This window comes from Pan paniscus, chromosome 5 (assembly GCF_029289425.2).
Source record: "Pan paniscus chromosome 5, NHGRI_mPanPan1-v2.0_pri, whole genome shotgun sequence".
Lineage (NCBI taxonomy): Eukaryota > Metazoa > Chordata > Mammalia > Primates > Hominidae > Pan > Pan paniscus.
The window spans coordinates 65,504,757-65,526,755 of NC_073254.2; the positions used below are offsets into that span (position 1 = coordinate 65,504,757).

Genomic DNA, 21,999 nt, shown 5'->3' on the forward strand with positions numbered 1-21,999 from the left:
TGTTTTGCCTTCTTTGCCCAAATGACAGCCTTGAAATTGTTAAAATTGCATGTAACTTTCTCCTTAGTTTCAGGGTGAGATGCTCATAGATGACTGAGAGACGTAAGTATGTAAATAATGAAATATTGTAAGATGTGATAAATGCTATGCATATGTATAAAGTGCTAAGAGAATGCACAGAAATTAATGACCCCAAATGGAACAATGTGCTGGATATTCACACTTTGCCCCTTTCAGATCCACTCTTCATCCTCCCCTTCTCCACCCCTCTCCCTTGCTTTGTGCACTTGTAAACCGAAGCAGACTTCTATGGACTTCACAGCAGGCTTCTCTTGCTCTCCATTGCTTCTGCTTGAGTTTGGCCAATGGAAAGCACCATTCCTTGCTAGTTACCCTTAACTCTGCCTGCATCTTAGTGAATAGTCCCTTTATTGCATTCTTCTTAATTACACCTGCTGAGTGTGTCATCTCCTCCCTACTGAATCCCTGACTCTAAAATGACTGGATAAATGAAAAGAATAAATCATACCAGGGCCATAGCTTGCTTTTATAGATAGTGCTATCTCTTAAGTGAAAAATCACCTTTGGAGTACAGAAATTATATAAAGAAGTAAAAATTAGGCCCTTTGATGATTCTTTAAATCTTATGATTGTATCATTACAAAAATTTATTGTAAAATTTTAGCCAACTCTGAAAGCAGCTATGAGAGAAGCATTTTAAACATGAATTCAGGTCCTGTACATTAGGTAAAAGAGCAGTTAATTTTTATGAACATGATATTGCTTCAAGCTTCCTTTTAAACATGATGTCTTTAAATATATCCCATAAGAGAATCTACTCAAACACGTACATTTTGAAAACCGATTTTACCTGCAAATCTTGCCAAATATCTATCACTTCTGTAAATTGCTCTATTTTTTTTTACTTAGAAAGGTATTTGGCTCCATCTCAAAATTTGAAAATCATTAAAGGAAAATAGTAAGTGATTACAATAATTATTTAAGCTTTCAATTAATGTATGATTCAATTTGACAAAATGTGATAGAAAAATTTATTTTTCTAGATTTGCTTGTTGAGGAGAAGTTAATGTTTACAGATAGTAAAAGATAGTTTTAAAGAATTAAAGAAAACAAGAACCCTTTCGGGGATATAATTTATACCCTTATGTATAGAAAGATTTTCTAGTCCCTATTATATTTTAAAGAATTACTTTTCCATGGAGACATACCAAATAAATGCTACAATTCTGTAAATGACTTATAAGAAAAGATAATAGACAGATAATCAGCATACTAGGGCTAGTTTTTGGCTCATTATGTCATTAAACATGTTAGGTCTCAGTTTCTTCATTTATAATATAAGATGTTGGACTGGATCTCTTTTCCAAGACATTTCTCAACATTAAGAATACAGTATGTTTTGTCCAGCAGAGACACATAATTTTTTCAAAGGCAGGATAATTGCAGTTAACAAAAATCCTGAGAGCTAGACTAGATGAAGAAGTTGAAAGGTAGCAATGTCTAAGTAAGTTCAACCCAATCAGAAGATGTCCCTTTGGTCCTGTTAGGTGACCATAACTCCTTTGCACTATTGCTTTATGCCATGGGGTCCAGATTATCCTGTTCCAGTGATATATTTTCTATTAGAAAGGTGTCTGGGGATAGTTCTGATGTTATTTTAAACTAGAGAGAGGCCCAGAAATAAACCAGGAAGTGACAGATCTAATGAGGTCAATTGCACAGCTTTATGTGAGGCCAGACAAAGGTGAGTTTGTAAAACACTAGGTTTGCATTGCTGTCTCCATCTTTCATTTCCATATAAATTCAGTAACAGTCTCGAGGCACCAGCAGAAGTACAGCATGCTGAACAAAAACCTTTCAAATAGATCCTTTCTTGAAGAATTTCAAGAAGCAGCAGCGGCTATTTAAAGCAGCATGTATGTCATTTTCCATGAGAAAATTGAACCAAAGAAATTTGCTTTTCCATTGGTGTTATCTTCCTGAATTCTAGATATCTTTATAGATGTACTATAGCTAGAGCTCAAATATTTGTACTCCAAATGAGCTTTTAAGAGATTCAATCCTTGTTTTCCCAAACCAAGATTACAATAAAAACAGTTTGGACTAGCTAGCACAATTTTATGGTTTATATCACCAGAGACTAAATATAAAACTTGAAGAAATATGTTTTGCAAGATATTTATATCTCTTTCCATGTATTAACATTTTAAAAACCTATTGCTTCAGTATTTTTTCTCAGTCATCATAGTGGCAAATTGCTTGCATGAATAACTGTCCAAATGAAATTAATGATCACTAGCAAAGAGAACACAAATAGTCAACTTGGAATATATCAGCACGTCCATTTCTGTTTGGTGTCATGTAATAACAATAATTTAAAAAAACACACACACACACACACATACAACACCTGGTTCCCATTTAAAAAAGAGAAATTAAACTATAGCTTTTCAATGCTGACCTCCTGAGACAGAAAGGTGAATAAGAGGTGTTTGTTTTTGAGTGGTACAGCCAATTTTCAGACAAACGCAATGTTTATTAATGAGGGCAAATTGTATTTTAACCTCTTAGGCTGGGCCTGGAAATTTTGAAGTGCTATTTGTCACATTCTGATATGACAGATTTAGAAATCAGAATGACTTGTGGCCTACATATAGGCCCAAGAATACAGGGATTCCCACTTAGCCTCACTTCTGCTCACAGCAGCCAACAATTGTTTAAGAAACATGTGGAGATGCTTTGGGATTTTCAGGAATTGTCAACGCCTGTCTCAGTTGACCTAAAACTACCCCAGAGGATTTGTAAAATAAAGGCCAATTAACCCTCAAAAATAACATACTGAGAAATGTGGTTAAAATAGCAGCACCATTCCTTCTTATTGAAAGGAGTCATCGTTTTTAAAAACAGCATATTCCTGTGAATTAGAGCTAAGTATTTTGAATTGCGAGTGGGAAATTTGAAACTAAACTATCAGCTATTCTACTTTGAAACTCACTTAATGTAGCACCTGCCTAAGTGTCAGGTGTGTGCTCAATGACTGGCTTTATGAGATGGTGTTTTTGTCCAACTTTCTGTTGTAACATGTCAACTCCCTGGGGGCAGACACATCATCTCCAATTTCCTTCCTTACTAGATAAGTAGACAGCAAATGCTAAAAAGTTTGGCTGACTGACACATGTTGGCCATTAAGAAAATTAAAACAAAAAGATGGAGTTATTGTTTAAAGGGCACAGAGTTTATGTTTTGCAACATAAAAAAGTTCTAGAGATGAATGTTAGGATGGTTGCACAACAATGTGAATGTACTTAATGCCACTGAACTGTACATTTAAAATTATTTAAAATATTAAATTTTATGTTATGTATATTTTAATGCAAAAATGATGGAGTCATTAAAGGGGAGAGAAAATGGTAAAAGTGAAACAGGCTTATTTTTATCTATACGTTCACAATTATAGATTGTTTTCTCTTTTCCTTCTTTTCCTTTGCTCACATCAAAGTGACTGATCACTAACCAATGGGGCCATTAAGATCTGTCATATGTATAGCTTGAAAGTGTTTCTTCTTAAGTGTTCTTGATTGAATTATATATTTCTTTTTTTAATCCGATTTGAAACAAAGATATAGAAAATGCAAAAGGACCAAAGGTTTTATTAATTGTAGTATTACCCTATCTAAGTCAGGGCATACACTACTGAGAGGAATGTGAGAGGTGCTGATCCAGGATCTACCACTACTGAGCCCAACTTCATTTTTGCAAAATCACTTTGGGATCACTTCCAGCCCATAGAATCCTTTTTCACATGGGGAGGAAGATGCCAAGAAGTTCTGGATTTATAAGAGAACTGTGGCCACAGGATGGGGGCAGAACAAAGGAGATATAGAAATGGATATTCTTTAGGTCCAGAAGAGGAAGGAAAAGAGAAAAAAAACTCTTTAATTTCTCCAGTGATTAATTTTTCTGATATGATTAATCTGTCATACTTCCACTGTTCTGTAAAAGCTACTCTATACATGTTAATATTTTCCTGTGTGTGATTTAAGGCAATGAATCTATATACTTAATTTACATAAGTGAATGTAATTCATATAACTATGCACAAAACAATAGATTAATATTCAAATGCATTTTTCAAATTTCTTTAGTTTTTTTTTTTTTTTTTTTGAGATAAGGTCTACTCTGTTGCCCAGGTGCAGTGGTGCCATGTTTGTTCACTGCAACCTCAACCCCCCAGGCTCAAGTGGTCCTCCCACTTCAGCCTCCCAAGTAGCTGGAACTACAGGCAAGCACCACCACACCTGGCCAACTTCTGGTTTTTTTTTTTTTTTTTTTGTCTTTTTTGGGGGGTAGAGACGGAGTTTTGCCACATTACCCAGGCTGGTCTTGAACTCCTGGGCTCAAGCACCAGGAGTCTGGCCTTCCACACTGGCCTTCCAAACAGCTGGGATTACAGGCATGAGCCACTGTGCCTGGCCAAGTACTTTCAGAATATAAACTTTTGGCATGTTAAAATGTAAAAGATTATTTTATGTATTTTTTAAACTATTGGAATGAAATATAAAAGCAATAACAAGTCAAAGATGTTGGCTTATAGTAAACCAAACTAAGCTGGTTTGGAATATATAAAAGTTGCTTGTTGTAATAATTATGTTTGTTTCTTTAGTGAATAGTGCAACTAAATAAATAGCCTTCAAAAATAATCCTTCAAATACTTGAACTAAACTTGATAGAACTTGGTGTTCAAGTTGGTGGAATACTTGAAGTGTTCTGGTGTAAATCAGCTAGTAAATGAAAATTTAGGTAAGCTTTTGAGAGTACATATTTCTTATTGATCTCTTCCTTTTTAAATTGGTTTCTTATATGGTATATAAGAAAGTATCTGTTAGAACAAAAAGACTGAAATAAATGGCTAGAGGCTGGACATGTTTCTTTGAATGCAGTTTTTGACCTGAGTGTGTCCTGTGGTAGGTGACAGGTACTGTCCCAATATCCTCACTTATTTGACAGTCCCCATTTAGTCATGAGTTTAGTGGAGAAATAGAGCATGTATAGTATTTGCTAGATGCAAGGACAAGCACACTGAGCTCACTTCATAACCACATGCTCATCACTGCCCTTGGATAATATAGTAAGGTTCTCTCTCTTCCTCTCTGTCTTGCTTACTTAAAAAATTTAAAACAGGCCAGTTGCTGTGGCTCATGCCTGTAATCCCAGCACTCTGGGAGGCCGAGGCGGGCAGATTGCCTGAGCTCAGGAGTTTGCCACCAGCCTGGGCAACACGGTGAAACCCCATCTCTACTGAAATACAAAAAATTTAGCCGGGTGTGGCAGTGTGTGCCTGTAGTCCCAGCTACTCGGGAGGCTGAGGCGGGAGAATTGCTCGAACCTGGGAGGCTGAGGTTGCAGTAAGCCGAGATTGCACCACTGCACTCCAGCCTGGGCAACAGAGTGAAACTCTGCCTCAAAAAAAAAAAAAAAAAAAAAAATTTAAAACATACTTACTGTCAAAAAGCTGTGGGCCTCACTTATAACAATATCAGAATCACAGATTTGTATCACAGTTAAGTGGCAGTTGGCCTCAAAGTGGAAGTGGAATACAGGCCCACTCAGTCATAGAAAACTACAATCTAGGCTCTGCCAAATTCATTATATTTGTGGGCAACAGGAAAGAGAAATCTGGAGTTATGATTGTGGATGTAGATTTGTATCCCTTGGCAAGAGAACACTGGAACTGACATCTTACAAAACTGGGAGTCGGTTGTAGAAAGGATGACTCCCTAAAAACACCTAGATTAAAGGAAGATAGTATGGACTCTTCCCAATTTGCCAAGTAATTATTTGGAGCACCTATTATATCAATCATGTAATGACTAAGAAGTAGTGCCCAAGGTACCATTTTCTGGGAGATGTTGATACAGGAAATTTTATCTTAAGGTATATGTATAAAGACAGGTTATTTTCACTTTAAGACAAAATAAATAGCTAACATTTAGAGAGCTCAAACTGTTTTTGAAACACTCTTCTCTGTATTATTTTATTTAATATTTGCATCTCTACAAGATGCTACTGTTATCATCAAACTCTTTTACAGAAAAAGAGACAAGTGTCACTGTACTACCTACACCTACTCTGCTTAACAAAGGAGCCTTCCTATAACCACAGCACCAAAAGATACGTCTCCAGAGAAGCTTCAATCCTCAAATTATGCTTAAATTAGAATGCCATTTTGAAGCTAAAATATAAAGATGACTCATTACCTGAATCTGGTACTGGAGACCCTGCAGCAAGTAATGGACATCCCAGTTCATGCCCCATCGCATGAGGTGTGGTTATGAGGAACATGAGGGAGACCCGAAGAACTAGATCCAGGTATCACCTCTTCCTGGTGTGAAGGGTCTGGAGACTGACATTAGAATTTATTGTTACACCATTATATTAAATTTCTTTAGGAAGTTTATATTCTCCTTATTAAAGAATATGGGGCCAGCCATTTCCCACAAATCCTCCACTTGACTTTATAAGCTTAGTAATTAGCAGTGCCAAGATTTTTGTTGTCCAGAGTAAATAAAACTAGGTAAACATCATCTTAGATATTTGAATCATCTGTGTCATATTAAATATATTATTTCTCTGGGTCTCAGTTTTTTAACCCGTAGAATTAAGAAGTTCAAGCAGATAAGTCCTACAAAGCCCTTTCAACTGTAAAATTCTGTAGATTCCAGGGCATGATGGGAATTATAGCCTCATGTAGTTGCCGAAATGGTGCTTCTTATCTTGGACATAGACATTGTCTTAGAGTTCTTTACCTGAAGCCTCACAAAACATTTAGCTACATATGTTTACCTGTTCATACTCCATGTTTGAAGGGTGTGGGGGGACGGGGTAATTTTTCTGCCTAGTCTCCTCTGTAAACCCTCTTCAGCTGATGACGTGGGAAGCCCAGACCCTCTCCTAAGGAGGAAGACCTTCCCAGGTGTGATTCATTTGTTTTTATCTTCCTTCTCCCCGCCCTAGGAAGAGGAGGTACCCGGGCAGCCTAACTGTCTCTAAACTACAGTAGTTACTGCCTAGCAGGGTTTGGGTGCCTGTAAGCTCTATTGGGTAGTATAGTGCTGGTGTGTTGTGACTTGTCTTTAGTGCTAATTGGCCATGACAGTAATAATTGCAGATGACGTGAAGCCTGAGGAGTGCTGAGAAAGGTGTACTGTCTACATGATAATGGATAATTGAATATTTCTCCTTTCAGTTTCACAGCTTTGTGAACACCAGATCTGGCAGATTTAAGCTGAGGCCTGTAAGTTCATTTGCCATTTTCTTCCACCACAAGTGGCCCCCGCTGGGCTGATCTGTTCTTCCACTTGTTCCTCTGGCACCTGCCCATGTGGAGGGGATTCTTCAATAGGGCACATCTGTTGTAGCCTCACAGATTCTTCTGCTGTTGGAGAGCCCTGTGTGTGGAAGAGTCCCTTTGTGTGAAAATCATCCAGCCTCAACCACACAGTTCAGCAATTTTGCTGAAAGGAACAGTCTTGGCTGCACTTGGTGAGTCAGGATGACATTAGCAATCTTGCCTTGTTTCTGCTTTGCAGAAGGAAGAATCCCAGCTTCTATTCTTAGCTTGTGCTGTGGCTATACAGATAAATCATATGGTTTTCATGCTTGAACTGTATCAGACCTTATCTATTTGACAACACCTTTGTAAGACCTCTAAGTAGCAAGATCCTATGAGTGTTATCTACAGTAACATACAACCCTTAAACTGTATTCCTACACATTTTCTATTAGTCAGTAGTCACCAACTGCAGTTAAAAGCAAAAAGAGTGTTTTTGATGAAAAGAACAAAAGATTGCTTGTTTAGTCCCTCAGTTTTTTGAGTCACTTGTTGCCGCAGCTTTTAAAATTCAAGTTCTTTATCTTCTATTGTCTGAGATTGTTCATTGCTATTTGGCATATTTATGGGGGTCTAACAACTTTGTGTCACTGGAACCTATTCTGGTTTTCACTCTACTGTGGGTGAATCAACATTTGCGGTCTTTTTTTTTTTTTTTTCTTTTTTTGAGGGGGAAATGTTAGTAAGCCCTAAGCCCTGAAGGAAACTCCAGTTTGTTCTTTGAACTTCTTTTGTCCTCTATGATTTGCTATAATAACTGCCATACTTTGGGCATCTTTATTTGTATTTCAGTCTGTGACTAGCAGGAGGAAGGCCCTCCTGAAGGTAAACATCACCAATCAACTCTTGTTTTTGTATTCCTAATACCTGGTATTGTGCTTATTTGGATAGATAGACAAATAATTAGTTGAAACTTAGGTTTAATATTTGATGTTGTTCACAAATGATGTTTTGCATAGATAGCCAAATAATCTGAAGGAGTTTTCTTCATAAATCTTGCTAAGCTAAAAAAAAAAAAAAATACTTGTGATAAGTTTTAGCTATCCTGCAACTCCACCAGTTTCTCCTCATTTATCACACATGTGCTACCTTTATTTGCCTCTCTGCCAAGACTGTTCATGAATGGCCACACTCTCATAGCCACCATGTAATCCCCAACATCTTCAATATCTCAGTCCTACTGACCATCTCTGCTTTCTTGAAAGTCTCCCTTCCTTCTTGTAAATTACACCACTGAACTGCTTCTCTTCACTGCTTATTTCAAAGGGCTGTGTTTTTTTCTGTTTAGAAAATGTTGGCTTTTCTAAATATTCAGTGTCTGCCTTTTTAAAAAATATCATCTCTCTTGTTTGGGGATCATTGATCACCTATCATCTCTAGGCATACCTGTATCTGTTGCCCTGCTGTCTCTTCTGTGACCTATGCCTACATTTTCAATTGCTTGTTCCACATCCCAACTTAGGTGCTCTACCAACCCCCCACCAACATAAACATTTACTTTACTGAATGAGTTTTCAGAAGGCTGGCTTCTTCTCATTTTCTTAATTCTGTTGAGAGCACTTCTCCTTTCTTGGTATCCCAGGATAAATGCCTTGGTGTCACCTTTGATTCTTGTGCTTTTATTTCTCCATCTCTGGTGGGAGAGTCCTGAAGATTCTGTACCTGAAGATACAGGTAGGGACCTGTATCTGTCCAATTTGTTCTCCTCATTTCATACAGTGACAACCACTTTGTGATGGTTAACACTGAGTGTCAACTGGATTGGATTGAAGGATGCAAAATATTGATCCTGGGTGTATCTGTGAGGGTGTTGCCAAAGGAGATTAACTTGAGTCAGTGGACCAGGAAAGGCAGACCCACCCTTAATCTGGGTGGGCACCATTTAATCAGCTGCCAGTACAGCTAGAATATAAAGCAGGCAGAAAAATGTGAAAGGACTAGACTGGCCTAGCCTCCAAACCTGTATCTTTCTTCTGTGCTGGATGCTTCCTGCCCTTGAACATCAAACTCCAAGTTCTTCAGTTTTGAGACTTGGACTGGCTTTCCTTCCTACTCAGCTTGCAGATGGCCTACTGTGGGACCTTGTGATAGTGTGAATTAATACTTAATAAACTCTCCTTTAAATATATATCTATCTGATTAGCTCTGTACCTCTACAGAACACTGACTAATACAGATCTTGGGACCAGGGGTGGTTCTAGAGGAACAGTATATTAAGGACAGAGTTCTTTTCTTGGTTTTGGGATTTCTGGAGTTGGCTGCTTAATATGATTAGACCCCAAAATGCTAAGGATTCTAATTCTAATAGTATGGAGAAGACTGATGCTTCTTGGCATGAACTGTTTAGAGAGTTATGCAAAATAAATGCATTTGACACTCCTGATTCACTGCTCATGAGAGGCAAGGAGTTTAGTGATTCTATACATAATGGCTTTGACCATATGTAGAGAACCAAGGAACATAATGAAGCTGGTTGGTTGCTCCTAAGTTCAATGGACAAAGTGATAAAAGAAAATAAGCTCAGCGATTCTAACTCATGGCTTCAGAAGCAGATACAGAGCCTCAAATCTACTAAGATTACCCTGAGTGAGAGTCTTATCTCATAAAGAGAAAGAGCTGAAATTGTGGAAAAACAGACACAAATTCTTATCATGCGAGTGGCTGACCTGCAACAAAAGATGCATCCACAGCCTCGCCCGGTGTCTACTGTTAAAGTGAGGACATTGATTGGAAGAGAATGGGATATGTGGGAGGACCCTGATGAAGTTGGGGACACTGGGTTTGTAAGCTCTGATGAAACTTTATTGCCCAAAGAAACAGTTTCCCCATCCCCAGTAGTGGCAACATCCCCTCCCAGACCCATGCTGCCATCAGCCTTTCCACCTTTGTCTGAGGAGATAAACCCTGTGCTGCCTGAGGCAACAGTGATGGCCTCCCCTGAGGCAGTTGCCAGGCAAGATAATGTTGATTCTCTTCAGGAGCCACCCCCAACACCCCTGTTTGCTTCTAGGCCTATAACTAGACTAAATTCCCAGAAGGCCCCTAGAGGTGAAGTTGAGAGTGTGACCCATGAGTAGGTGAGCTACATTAGAAAAGAATTGCTTGAGTTTTCTAATTTATACAAGCAGAAATTTGGAGAACAGGCATGGAAATGGATATTAAGGGTGTGGAATAACGGTGGAAGGAACATAAAGTTGGATCAGGCTGAATTTATTGATTTGGGCCCACTAAGTAGAAACTCTGCATTTAATATTGCAGCTTGGGGAATTAAAAAAGATTCTGATAGTTTATTTGCCTGGTTGGCTGAAATATGCATTAAAAGATGGCCCACTGTGAGTGAGTTGGAAATGCCAGGTCTCCCTTGGTTTAATGCAGAGGAAGGGATCCAAAGGCTTAGGGAGATTGGGATGGGTGGAGTGGATTAGTCACTTTAGACCTACTCATCCCAGCTGGGAGCGTCCAGAAAATATACCCTTGACCAATGCCATGTGAAATAGATTTGTGAGGGCAGCACCTGCGTCTTTGAAGAGCACTGTAATTGCTCTTCTCTGTACGTCAGATCTAACAGTGGGAACTGCAGTCACTCAACTACAAAATTTAAATACAATGGGAATAATTGGATCCTGAGGTGGCAGGGGCCAAGTGGCAGCACTCAACCATCAAAGACAAGGTGGGCATACCTACTGTAATGAACAGCAGAGGCAAAGCAGCATTTATAATAGTCTGACTCCTACAGTGCTCTAGCATTGGCTAATTAATCAGGGTGTTTCTAGAACACCATGAAATTGAGAGGAAGCTTACTGCATTCCTACTTAATTTATATACACAGAAAAATTTCTAGGTTTTATGGACAAAAGACTAATTTGAATTATGAAAACAGAATCAAGGCCCCTCAATCAATTTCTAGACTTAAGCCAGTTTACAGACCCAGAACCCCTTGAATGAAGGGGAGGCTGGGTCCCCTTGTGAAGGGGGCCCTACTACACTATCGATAATTTATGCTGTTAATCTTTCTCCCATCCTCCCCCAAGAAGATCTCCAGCCTTTTACCAGGGTAACTGTGCACTGGGGAAAGGGAAATGATCAGACATTTCAGGGACTACTGGACACTGGCTCTGAGCTGACATGGATTCCAGGGGACCCAAAATGTCATTGTGGTCCTCTAGTTAAAGTAGGGCTTTATGAAGGTCAGGTAATTAGTAGAGTTTTAGCTCAGGTACGACTTACAGTGGGTCCTCGCACTCATCCTGTGGTCATTTCCCCAGTGCCAGAATGCATAATTGGCATAGACATACTTAGCAGCTGGCAAAACCCCCACATTGGCTCCCTGACTGGTAGGGTGAGGGATATTAGGGTGGAAAAGGCCAAATGGAAGCCATTAGAGCTGCCTCTACCTAGAAAAATAGTAAATCAGAAACAACGTTGCATCCCTGGAGAGATCGTGAAGATTAGTGCCACCATCAAGGACTTGAAAGATGCAGGGGTGGTGATTCCCACCAGATTCCCATTCAACTCTCTTAATTGGCCTGTGCAGAAGACAGATGGATCTTGGAGAATGATACTGTAAGCTTAACTAAGTGGTGACTCCAATTGCAGCTGCTGTACAAGATGTGGTTTTATTGCTTGAGCAAATTAACACATCTCCTGGTACCTGGTATGCACCCATTGACTTGGCACATGCCTTTTTCTACATTCCTGTCCATAAGGCCCACCAGAAGCAATTTACTTTCAGCTGGCAAGGCCAGCAATATACATTTACTGTCCTACCTCAGGGGCATGTCGACTTTCTGGCTTTGTGTCATAATCTTATTGGGAGATAACTTGATTGCTCTTTGCTTCCACAAGATATCACGTTGGTCCATTACATTGATGACATTATGCTGATTGGATCCAGTCAGCAAACACACTGGACTATTGGTGATACATTTGCTTGCCAGAGTTTGGGAAATAAACCTGATTAAAATTCAGGGACCTTCTACCTCAGTAAAATTTCTAAAGGTCTAGTGGTGTGGGACCTGTCGAGATATTCCTTCTAAGGTGAAGGATAAGTTGCTGCACTTGGCCCCTCCTACAACCAAGAAAGGGGCACAGTGCCTACTGGACCTATTTGGATTTTGGAGGCAACATATTCCTCATTTGGGTGTGTTACTCCAGCCCATTTATTGAGTGACCTGAAAGGCTGCCAGTTTTGAGTGGGGTCCAGAACAGGAGAATGCTCTGCAACAGATCCAGGCTGCTGTGCAAGCTACTGTGCCACTTGGGCCATATGACCCAAGAGATCCAATGGTGGTTGAGTTGTCAGTGGCAGACAGGGATGCTGTTTGGAGCCTTTGGCAGGCCCCCATAGGTGAATCACAGTGGAGGCCTCTAGGGTTTTCGAGCAAGACCCTGCCATCTTCTGCAGGTAACTACTCTCCTTTTGAGAAACAGTTCTTGGCCTTTTACTGAGTTTTGGTGAATGTTTGACTATGAGTCATCAAGTCACCATGTGACCTGAACTGCCTATCATGAACTGGGTGCTTTCTCACCCATGTAGTCATAAAGTGGGTCATGCACAGCAGCATTCCATCATCAAATGGAAGTGGTGTATACGTGATTGGGCTCTAGCAGGTCCTGAAGGCATAAGTAAGTTACATGATGAAGTGTCTCAAATGCCCATGGTCTCCACTCCTGCCACCCTGCCTTCTCTCCCCTAGCCTTCACTGATGGCCTCAGGGGGAATTTCCTATGAACAGCTGACAGAGGAAGAGAAGACTAGGGCCTGGTTTACAGATTGTTCTGCACAATATGCAGGCACCACCTGAAAGTGGACGGCTGCAGCACTACACCCCCTTTCTAGGACATCCCTGAAGGACAGCAGTGAAAGGAAATCTTCCCAGTGGGCAGAACTTTGAGCAGTGTGCCTAGTTGTGTATTTGCCTGGAAGGAGAAATGGCCAGATGTGCAATTATATACTGATTTATGGACTGTCATCAATTGTTTGGCTGGATGGTCAGGTACTTGGAAGAAGCATGATTGGAAAATCAGTGATGAAGAAATTTGGGGAAGAAGTATGTGGATGGACCTCTCTGAGTGGTCAAAAACTGTGAAGATGTTTGTATCCTATGTGAGCACTCACCAACGGGTCACCTCAGCAAAGGAGGATTTTAATAATCAAGTGGATAGGATGACCTGTTCTGTGGACACCACTCAGCCTCTTTCCCCAGTCACCCCTGTCATCATCTGATGGGCCTATGAACAAAGTGGCCATGGTGGCAGGGATGGAGGTTACACATGGGCTCAGCAACATGGACTTCCACTCACCAAGGCTGACCTGGCTATGGCCACTGCCAAGTGCTCAATTTGTCAGCAGCAGAAACCAACACTGAGCCCTCTATATGGCACCATTCCTCAGGGTCATCAGCCAGCTATGTGATGGTAGGTTGATTATATTGTACCTCTTCCAACATGGAAAGGGCAGAGTTTTGTCCTCACTGGAATAGACACTTACTCCAGATATGGGTTTGCCTATCCTACATGCAATGCTTCTGCCAAGACTACCATCCGTGGACTAATGCTTTATGCACTGTCATGGTATTCTACACAGCATTGCCTCTGACCAAGGCACTCGCTTTTTCAGCTAAATATGTGTCACAGTGGGCTCATGCTCATAGAATTCACTGGTCTTACCATGTTCCTCATCATCCTGAAGCAGCTGGATTGGTAGAACTGTGGAATGGTCATTTGAAGTCACAATTACAATGACAGTACTTTGCAGGGCTGGCCAGAAGGCTGTGTATGCTCTGAATCAGCATCCAATATATGATACTGTTTCTCCCATAGCCAGGATTCATGGTCCAGGAATCAAGGTGGGGAAAGTGGAAGTAGAACTACTCACCATCACCCCTAGTGATCCACTAGCAAAGTGTTTGCTTCCGGTTCCCACGACATTATGTTCTGCTGGCCTAGAGGTCTTAGATCCAGAGGGAGAAATTCTGCCATCAGGAGACAACAATGATTCCATTAAACTAAAAGTTAAGATTGCCACCTGGACACTTTGGATTCCTCCTGCCTTTAAGTCAACAGGCTAAGAAGGAAGTTACAGTGTTTGCTGGGGTGATTGACCCAGACTATCAAGACAAAATCAGTCTACTGCTCCACAGGAGAGGTAAGGAAGAGAATGCATGGAATACAAGAGATTCATTAGGGCATCTCTTAGTATTACCATGCCTTGTGATTAAGGTAATGGGAAACTACAACAGCCCAATTCAGGCAGGAGTACAAATGGCCCAGACCCTTCATAAATGAAGATTTGGTCACTCCACTAGAAAAAAAACCACTACCTGCTGAGGTGCTTGCTGAAGGCAAAGGGAATATAGAATGGGTAGTAGAAGAAGGTAGTCATCAATACCAACTACAACCACATGACCAGCTGCAGAAACGAGTACTGTAACGGTCATGAGTATTTCCTCCTTCTTGTGTTAAAAACGTGTTTGTACATGTATACACTTGTGCTAACAAAGTATCTTCATTTATTTCCTTTTCCTTTATCATGTAACATAAGATTTATTGACTTCATATCAGCATTTAAGTATTTTTTTAAATGCAAAAAAATTTATGTAGTTAAAAATTTTAAGGACAAAAATGATAAAGATAAAGATATTTCATATTGACAAAATTTTTAAAAATCCATTGAAAATGAAAATGATACTAATGACTTTCAAGTACCTAATATTGCTTCAAAATATATATTAAATATAGAAAAAAATTGCTAAAAGAAATGAACAAATACAAAATACTATTAGGACTCTTTTTTTTTTTCCTAGCACATATGATTTTTTTTTTTTTTATACTTTAAGTTTTAGGGTACATGTGCACAATGTGCAGGTTAGTTATATATGTATACATGTGCCATGCTGGTGTGCTGCACCCATTAACTCGTCATTTAGCATTAGGTATATCTCCTAAAGCTATCCCTTCCCCCTCCCCCCACCACACAACAGTCCCCAGAGTGTGATGTTCCCCTTCCTGTGTCCATGTGTTCTCCTTGTTCAATTCCCACCTATGAGTGAGAACATGTGGTGTTTGGTTTTTTGTCCTTGCGATAGTAAACTTTATGTAATAGTATTTGGGTTGGGGATTGGTGTGTTCCAGTTGTAAAAAAAGATAGTTGTATTATGTTAGTGTAATTATGACCTTATTATTGTCTTTGTTTGAAGATTACTTATGATCTCAGGAGATGTGTATGGGTTCAAGTTGACAAGAGGTGGACTTGTGATGGTTAACATTGAATATCAACTTGATTGGATTGAAGGATGCAAAGTATTGATCCTGGGTATGTCTGTGAGGATGTTGCCAAAGGAGATTAACATTTGGGTCAGTGGGCTGAGAAAGGCAGACCCACCCTTAATCTGGGTGGGCACCAGTTAATCAGCTGCCAGTGAATATAAAGCAGGCAGAAAAATGTGAAAACACTAGACTGGCCTAGCCTCCCAGTCTACATCTTTCTCCTGTGCTAGATGCTTCCTGCCTTCAGACATCAGACTCCAAGTTCTTCACTTTTGGGACTCAGACTGGCTGTCCTTGCTCCTCAGCTTGCAGATGGCCTATTGTGGGACCTTGTGATCCTGTGAGTTAATACTAATAAACTCCTATATATGTAAAATATAATATCATATATATAAAATATAATATCATATATATATATATATCCTATTAGTTCTGTTCCTCTAGAGAACCCTAATGAATACACATTTTATTTCCAGTTTTTACATGGCCCCCAACCATTTTCAGAGTTAATAGCTGTTCTTCCCACCTTCCAATCTGTAACTTAAGTTTCTTAGTCTTTAGTCTTAATCTGGTATTCCAGAATGTCCAGTACCCAGATAAACTTTACCTTTTTTTTTTGCAATGCCTCTGCATTCTCCTACTGATGGAGACATTTTAAATTATTTTCTGTTATTACCCTCATGTTTCTATACTTCGATGTCTTTGTATGCTGTTCAATTTATTAGAATGCCCTTTCTAACGTATTTGCCTCACAAACTTGTATTCATTTCTTATGATTCGATTCAAACATCACCTCCTGAAGAAACACTCAAAACTTTTATTACCCTTCTGACAGACATTGACTATGACTTAATGTGCTGTATTTAAAAACTGGTTTATACATCTGTCCTCCCATTCAGCTGTGAGTGTCATAAGGGTAAGGATTGCCTTATTTCTCTTTCTCTAATACTTTGTGTGGCACATAGTTAGCACTTTATAACTACTCACTAAATACTCTGAAAATACAGCTTCAATCATTGTTACATATATGGAAGATCTTAATTGGTTCTTTTCCCTGTGATTTCCGTTGAGTTGAGAAATAGAAACAATGAAACAGTGTACACCATCTGTTTCATTGTTGGCAAACCCAGATAAGAGAACTTGGTTGAGCCTTCTTGAGTAGGCAGTGGAAGTATGAGATGAGACCCCCACCATGGCTAAGCATAGCTGGCCCAGGATGGTGAGAGAGAGACTATTAGTTTTTGAGGTAACCCATGGACATGTGAACCAATCAGTTTGGCCATTGTTCCTCCTGAAGGGAAAAATGAGTTATGGGGGTAGAGTAGGACGACCAGCTCATCCCAGGTTTCCCAGAACTTTCCTTGTTTTAGCACTGAAGTGCCATGTCCTGCAAACTCCCATAGTCTCAGCAAACTGGGATAGGTGATAACCTTAAAGTAGAAACAAGGATGGAAGGCATCTTCTCATCACTTGTGAAAGAACAGAAGAATTGGTGGCAAATGACATTATTAGATTGAAGAAAAGTTCTCCCCAACTATTATGCTCCTTAGTGGTCCAACTATGAGTGGTTCTACCTTGTCCACTAAATTAATTATAAAATACTCACCTAGGCATTCTAGGACTTTCTCAATTTAGCCCCAGTCTGCCTTTTTTATTTATCACCTAGATAGATAAATGTCTATCTACAAATGTCTATTGGGAACCTACCATTGGCCAGTTATATTTTAAACCCGTGGAACAACATAGTAAAAAAAATTATAATATAAAAGGCTTTAAGCTTCCTAAGGGCAAGGTCTGTGGTGATACACAGTCCCTCACATGGCCCCAGTGATGACTCCTTCCATGTTATAATTCTCTCCCTTTTAATGTGGGCTAGACCTATTGACCGACTTCTACTGAACAGAATAGTGCAGATGTGATGGGAAGTTGGGATGTCACTTCTGAGGTTAGGCTATAAAAAGACAATGGCTTCTGTTTTGGGTGTTCTCTCTTGAAGTGTTCTCCCTGAGAACACTGGGAACTCAGTTGTGTCCCAAGGCAGCCCTGTGGAGAAGCCTACATGGTAAGGGACTAAAGTATGCCGATAACCGTGTGAGTGAAATAGGAAGCAGAACCTTTTCTAGCCCCCTTCCTGTGCATTTGAGTTTTCAGATAAAATAGCAGCTCTGGCCTGCAGCATAACTTCCACTCATGAGAGATTTGAGCCAGAGGCACCTGCTGAGTCATGACTCAATTCCAAACCAATTGAAACTATGGAATAATACAATTTTGTTGTTTTAGACCACTAGGTTTGGGGGTAATTAGTTATGCAACAATGTATAATGAATAATGAATACATCTATACCTGTGCTTCTTTTGTTGGATCCTTTTCACTGATGGTCTCCCTAATAAAGTGCTTGTATATAATAGATGCTCAATTTCACTAGAGAATGAATGAATGAATGACATGTCTCTCCTGAAAGAAATTCTGCTGATTTTTTTTGCAAAAAAAATTGTAAAACTTGTTTATATCAGGGACTCTATCTTTGAAACAGGTTTATTTTTCTGTATTGCCTATGATAATGTTTTATGCATATAGGATCTTAAATATTCTTGATTGGATTTGATGTCTTACTATTTTTTAAATACATAAAATATGTGAAGCTACCACAGTGCTGAATTAGAATACAGAGTTGGAGCTCATCTGGATAAAACCCAAGCTTGTATGAATAAGTATAATGAAGACCAGTGAATTGATCTCAGGCCAACTCATAACCTCATAATGTTTATTTCATTATTTCTTCTTTTTTGATGTTCATTACGTCAGTCACATCTTTTATCACTTGTTTAATTAGAAAATGGGCATGGGAATAGGCAGAAAATTTGGTGACTCTCATACCCATAATTAAAGCTATAAATTGGAAAGATTTCTCTATTTGGGGAATTGACTCAATTCCAAATGGCAGGGGGAATGGTCATAGAATTGCAAATAGTACTAGCCCAGGAGTTAGGAGACTTGAGTTTTTGTCTTAGTTTTGTTAGTAAGTAGTCCTGTAAGTATAAAAATTCAAGTCCTTTCCTTGTGCTTTAGTTTCTTTATCAGTAAAATCAGGAGGCTGGGCTAAGGCTCTCTGTTTCTTTCTAGGAAGAAAAACAAAAGGCCTCTGTGGCTACCTTCTGTGAACTAGGCACTATATAACTGTTACAAAAGATAAAGAAAAAGGCTTATTTTTTAATGACTAAATTATTTGAACTTGCAAAAATTAGTAATTTGCAGATTGTATGCAAACTGTGATTGAAAAAAGTCAGGGAAATCAGAGTGAGCCTAGAAAGCAGGCTTCTGGGGAGAAGCAGATCTGCTGGGAATCACATGCCCCCAATAATGTGATGTTACCAACCGGAGTGCAGAAGCTATTTGGAAAGCTGACCAATGGGATTGGGTGAGATTCAGTAATTATCAACAATTGACTAATATTTATCTTTTATTCCTTGTCAACATTTCCAGGTAGGAGCCTCTCTTCTGTCTGGCACAGGGTAAGTACTCAATAAATATTTGTGAAATGAATGAATTTTTTAAAAGTTCCTCTTTTTCCAAGTTCCTGTTCCATGACTCCATAATTAAGCATATACCATATGATAGGCACACTATAAAAGCCTGCTCAATGTACCCTCTTTCAGCATGATGGAGTGGTAAGATAAGGGACTTTGAAGGTGATCTTATTTGGGGTTAAAGGTATGGACTTGCAAAGGGTCCTTAGCCTCTCTAAACTCCAATTTCATCACACATAGATTATTTTTATAATCTCAAAGGACTGTTAGAACTACTTTAGAATAAATAAAACAGTTACACGTAACATCTGACCCAGAATATTAAGTTCAATATATTTTAGTTGTTTTCTTTTATTGCTTCACTTCCATTTTTAGTCACCTTTTCTCTATTATTATGTCCACGCAAAACAAAACGAGATGAAGCAAAGTAACAATAATATATCAAAGCCCACAATAGAATTGGAAAACGCTCTGTGTGTGCCGTATGTGTGATTCAACCTGTGAGTTCTAGGGGCCAGATAAGATCTGGTTATGTTATGCATGATTATATTGAATTTTTCTTAGACTTTGAACCCTTAGGAATTAAAAGCATATCTTCTATTTTGTGGTATTTTTGTAGTCTACATTGTCATTTGTTTGAAGTTTCATTAATATTGACTAATAATGATGTCAGTTCTCTTAGCAGTGTAAAATACAATGACATCACTGAAATTTATGTAGAAGAAATTGTTTTTGTTTTATGACTTAATCTATCTCTTCTAAGAGCTGTTCATTGACAAATTATTTTCATTATGTGAATGTTAGCTGGTGGGAGGGGGAGGATGGAGCTGAGGGCTAATGGGGGAGAATAAAATGGTCTAAGTATTTACAAATGAGATCTCTCTAGAGAAGTAGATTTTACCAGTTAATACATCTAAAAAAAATAAATAAAATCTAACGCTTCCTTCCTGTCTTCTCATTCTGGGTGTACATGGAACAGAATCAACTGGAGATCCCACTACCTGCACAGGTTGTGAGCCCTGGGCAACCATTACTGACAGGAATTTATTGTGTTCCTCATGATAGAAAAAAAAAATGCTTGAAAATGTCAATGTGTATGTTTTCATGGCTTAGAACAATGCTTGAGAATATCTTTGTCTTTGTTTTCATGGCTTATGAATATAAACATGGTAAGTTTTCACTCAAATCATTTGGTCAGCAGTCACAAATTCAGATATAATGTCATCTACCTTCACTCTTGTTCATTCTTTAACTGACTCTTGATTGTCAATCTTGTACCCTGGGTTAGTGAGTCTAGTCCTGCTGGTAATTGTTATGGTGCTGATTCCTGGGAATTTGGACTGGAGATGAAGGGAGGGAGAACTAAATAGAGGCAACTATCCATTATGAATATAAACATTACTGTGATTTCTTATAATGTATTTTTCTCTTACCCTGTATTAGAATCTGTAAAACCTAGGCTTAATTGGACAAGCTTCCACATTCAGAACTCTAACTGCTGTGGCTTATTTGAGAAGTATTTGTCAATGTAGGCCTCTTTACTATTATAGTTTTGGGCAGAAACCTTTGCAAGAGCCACTGAATTAATGATATAGTACTTTGAGGAAAAATCAGAAAGATTTTATTGAATCCCTGAGTTGAAGGATTCTGTAGCAGAGGTTCTTATCAGTCTCTCAACAGCGGCTGGGCTGTAACAAAATTTGTACTGGCTTGCTGCAAATGAGAAAAGCACAAATAACAACTGTAAGTTTTCCATGAGGCTAAAATATTTCAATTCGAATTGCTGTTCTTTGTTCTGAAATTATAAATTTCTTGTCTTTTTGCTGGGAGAGGATTATTTCTTTTATGAGACAATGGTAAATAATAGTAAAAATGAATGAGAGTCTTTTAAAATGTTATTAATGTCATTAATTGGCAAAATATCATTTTAGTCCCCCTATATTAAAAAATTATGATCTGTAAAAAAATTAGGAAAACATTTCACTAGGGTTAATCTATTATAGTGATTTAAAAAATGTAATGAATAACCCCTCCATTTTTCCCACAAAATGAAATTTTATATGGAAACTTATGTGCAAAGTAAAATTTCTCTGGTTGGAGCAAGATGGGGGAGGCTACTGATCTTCCCCACAGCTCCTGAGATAACCCTTTCATAGAATCCTTGGGCTCCCTCAAACATAGTTTTAGAAGGATTGGTTTGGACGACAGTTTCTCAACTTTGACACTCTTGCTGTTTTTGGCTGGAAAGCTGGAAAGTTCTTTGTTGTGGGGACTATCCTGTGCGTTGTAGTTTGATTAGCAACATCACATGTCTCTCTAATGCAAGTAGCACTCGCCTCTTCTAATTGTGAAAAACAAAAATGTCAGTAGCACCCACCTCTTCTAATTGTGAAAAAACAAAAATGTCTCCAGATACTGCTGAATGTCCCCTGTGTGTGGGTGGGGGGGTCAAAATTGCCCCCAGTTGAGAACTACTATTCTAGGCAACATATGAACCCATACAGTGCAGATATGAAGAGATGAGCTAAGTAGTATTGTGATGCTTTTTGCTTTTCTAAAAAAAATCTGTTATTCCACCACCTTTCCTCTGTTCAAACTATGTTTGGACTCTATGTGCCAAGGAAATTGAAGTCACAGCTAAAATGCAAAGAAAAACAAAATAAGGTAATGCTCAGCTTCTGATCTCCCAAGATCTAGAGCCTAGATTAAACAATAAATTTGGAAGAATACATAGCTATCCTGTTTTACCTGGCACAGTGAGTGAATATAAAACCTTCTAGGCTAGAAGAGAC

General features: G+C 38.9%; 1 protein-coding gene across 1 annotated transcript in view; it reads left to right on the plus strand.

The window, feature by feature from the left end:
• TFAP2B (transcription factor AP-2 beta) overlaps window positions 1–21,999 on the plus strand; it is a 343,214-nt gene that overhangs the window by 212,659 nt on the left and 108,556 nt on the right. Inside the window, exon 14 of the mRNA XM_003833165.6 lies at window positions 19,168–19,192. The gene's annotated coding sequence lies outside the window, so the exon portion shown is untranslated. The remainder of the gene's footprint in view (window positions 1–19,167; window positions 19,193–21,999) is intronic.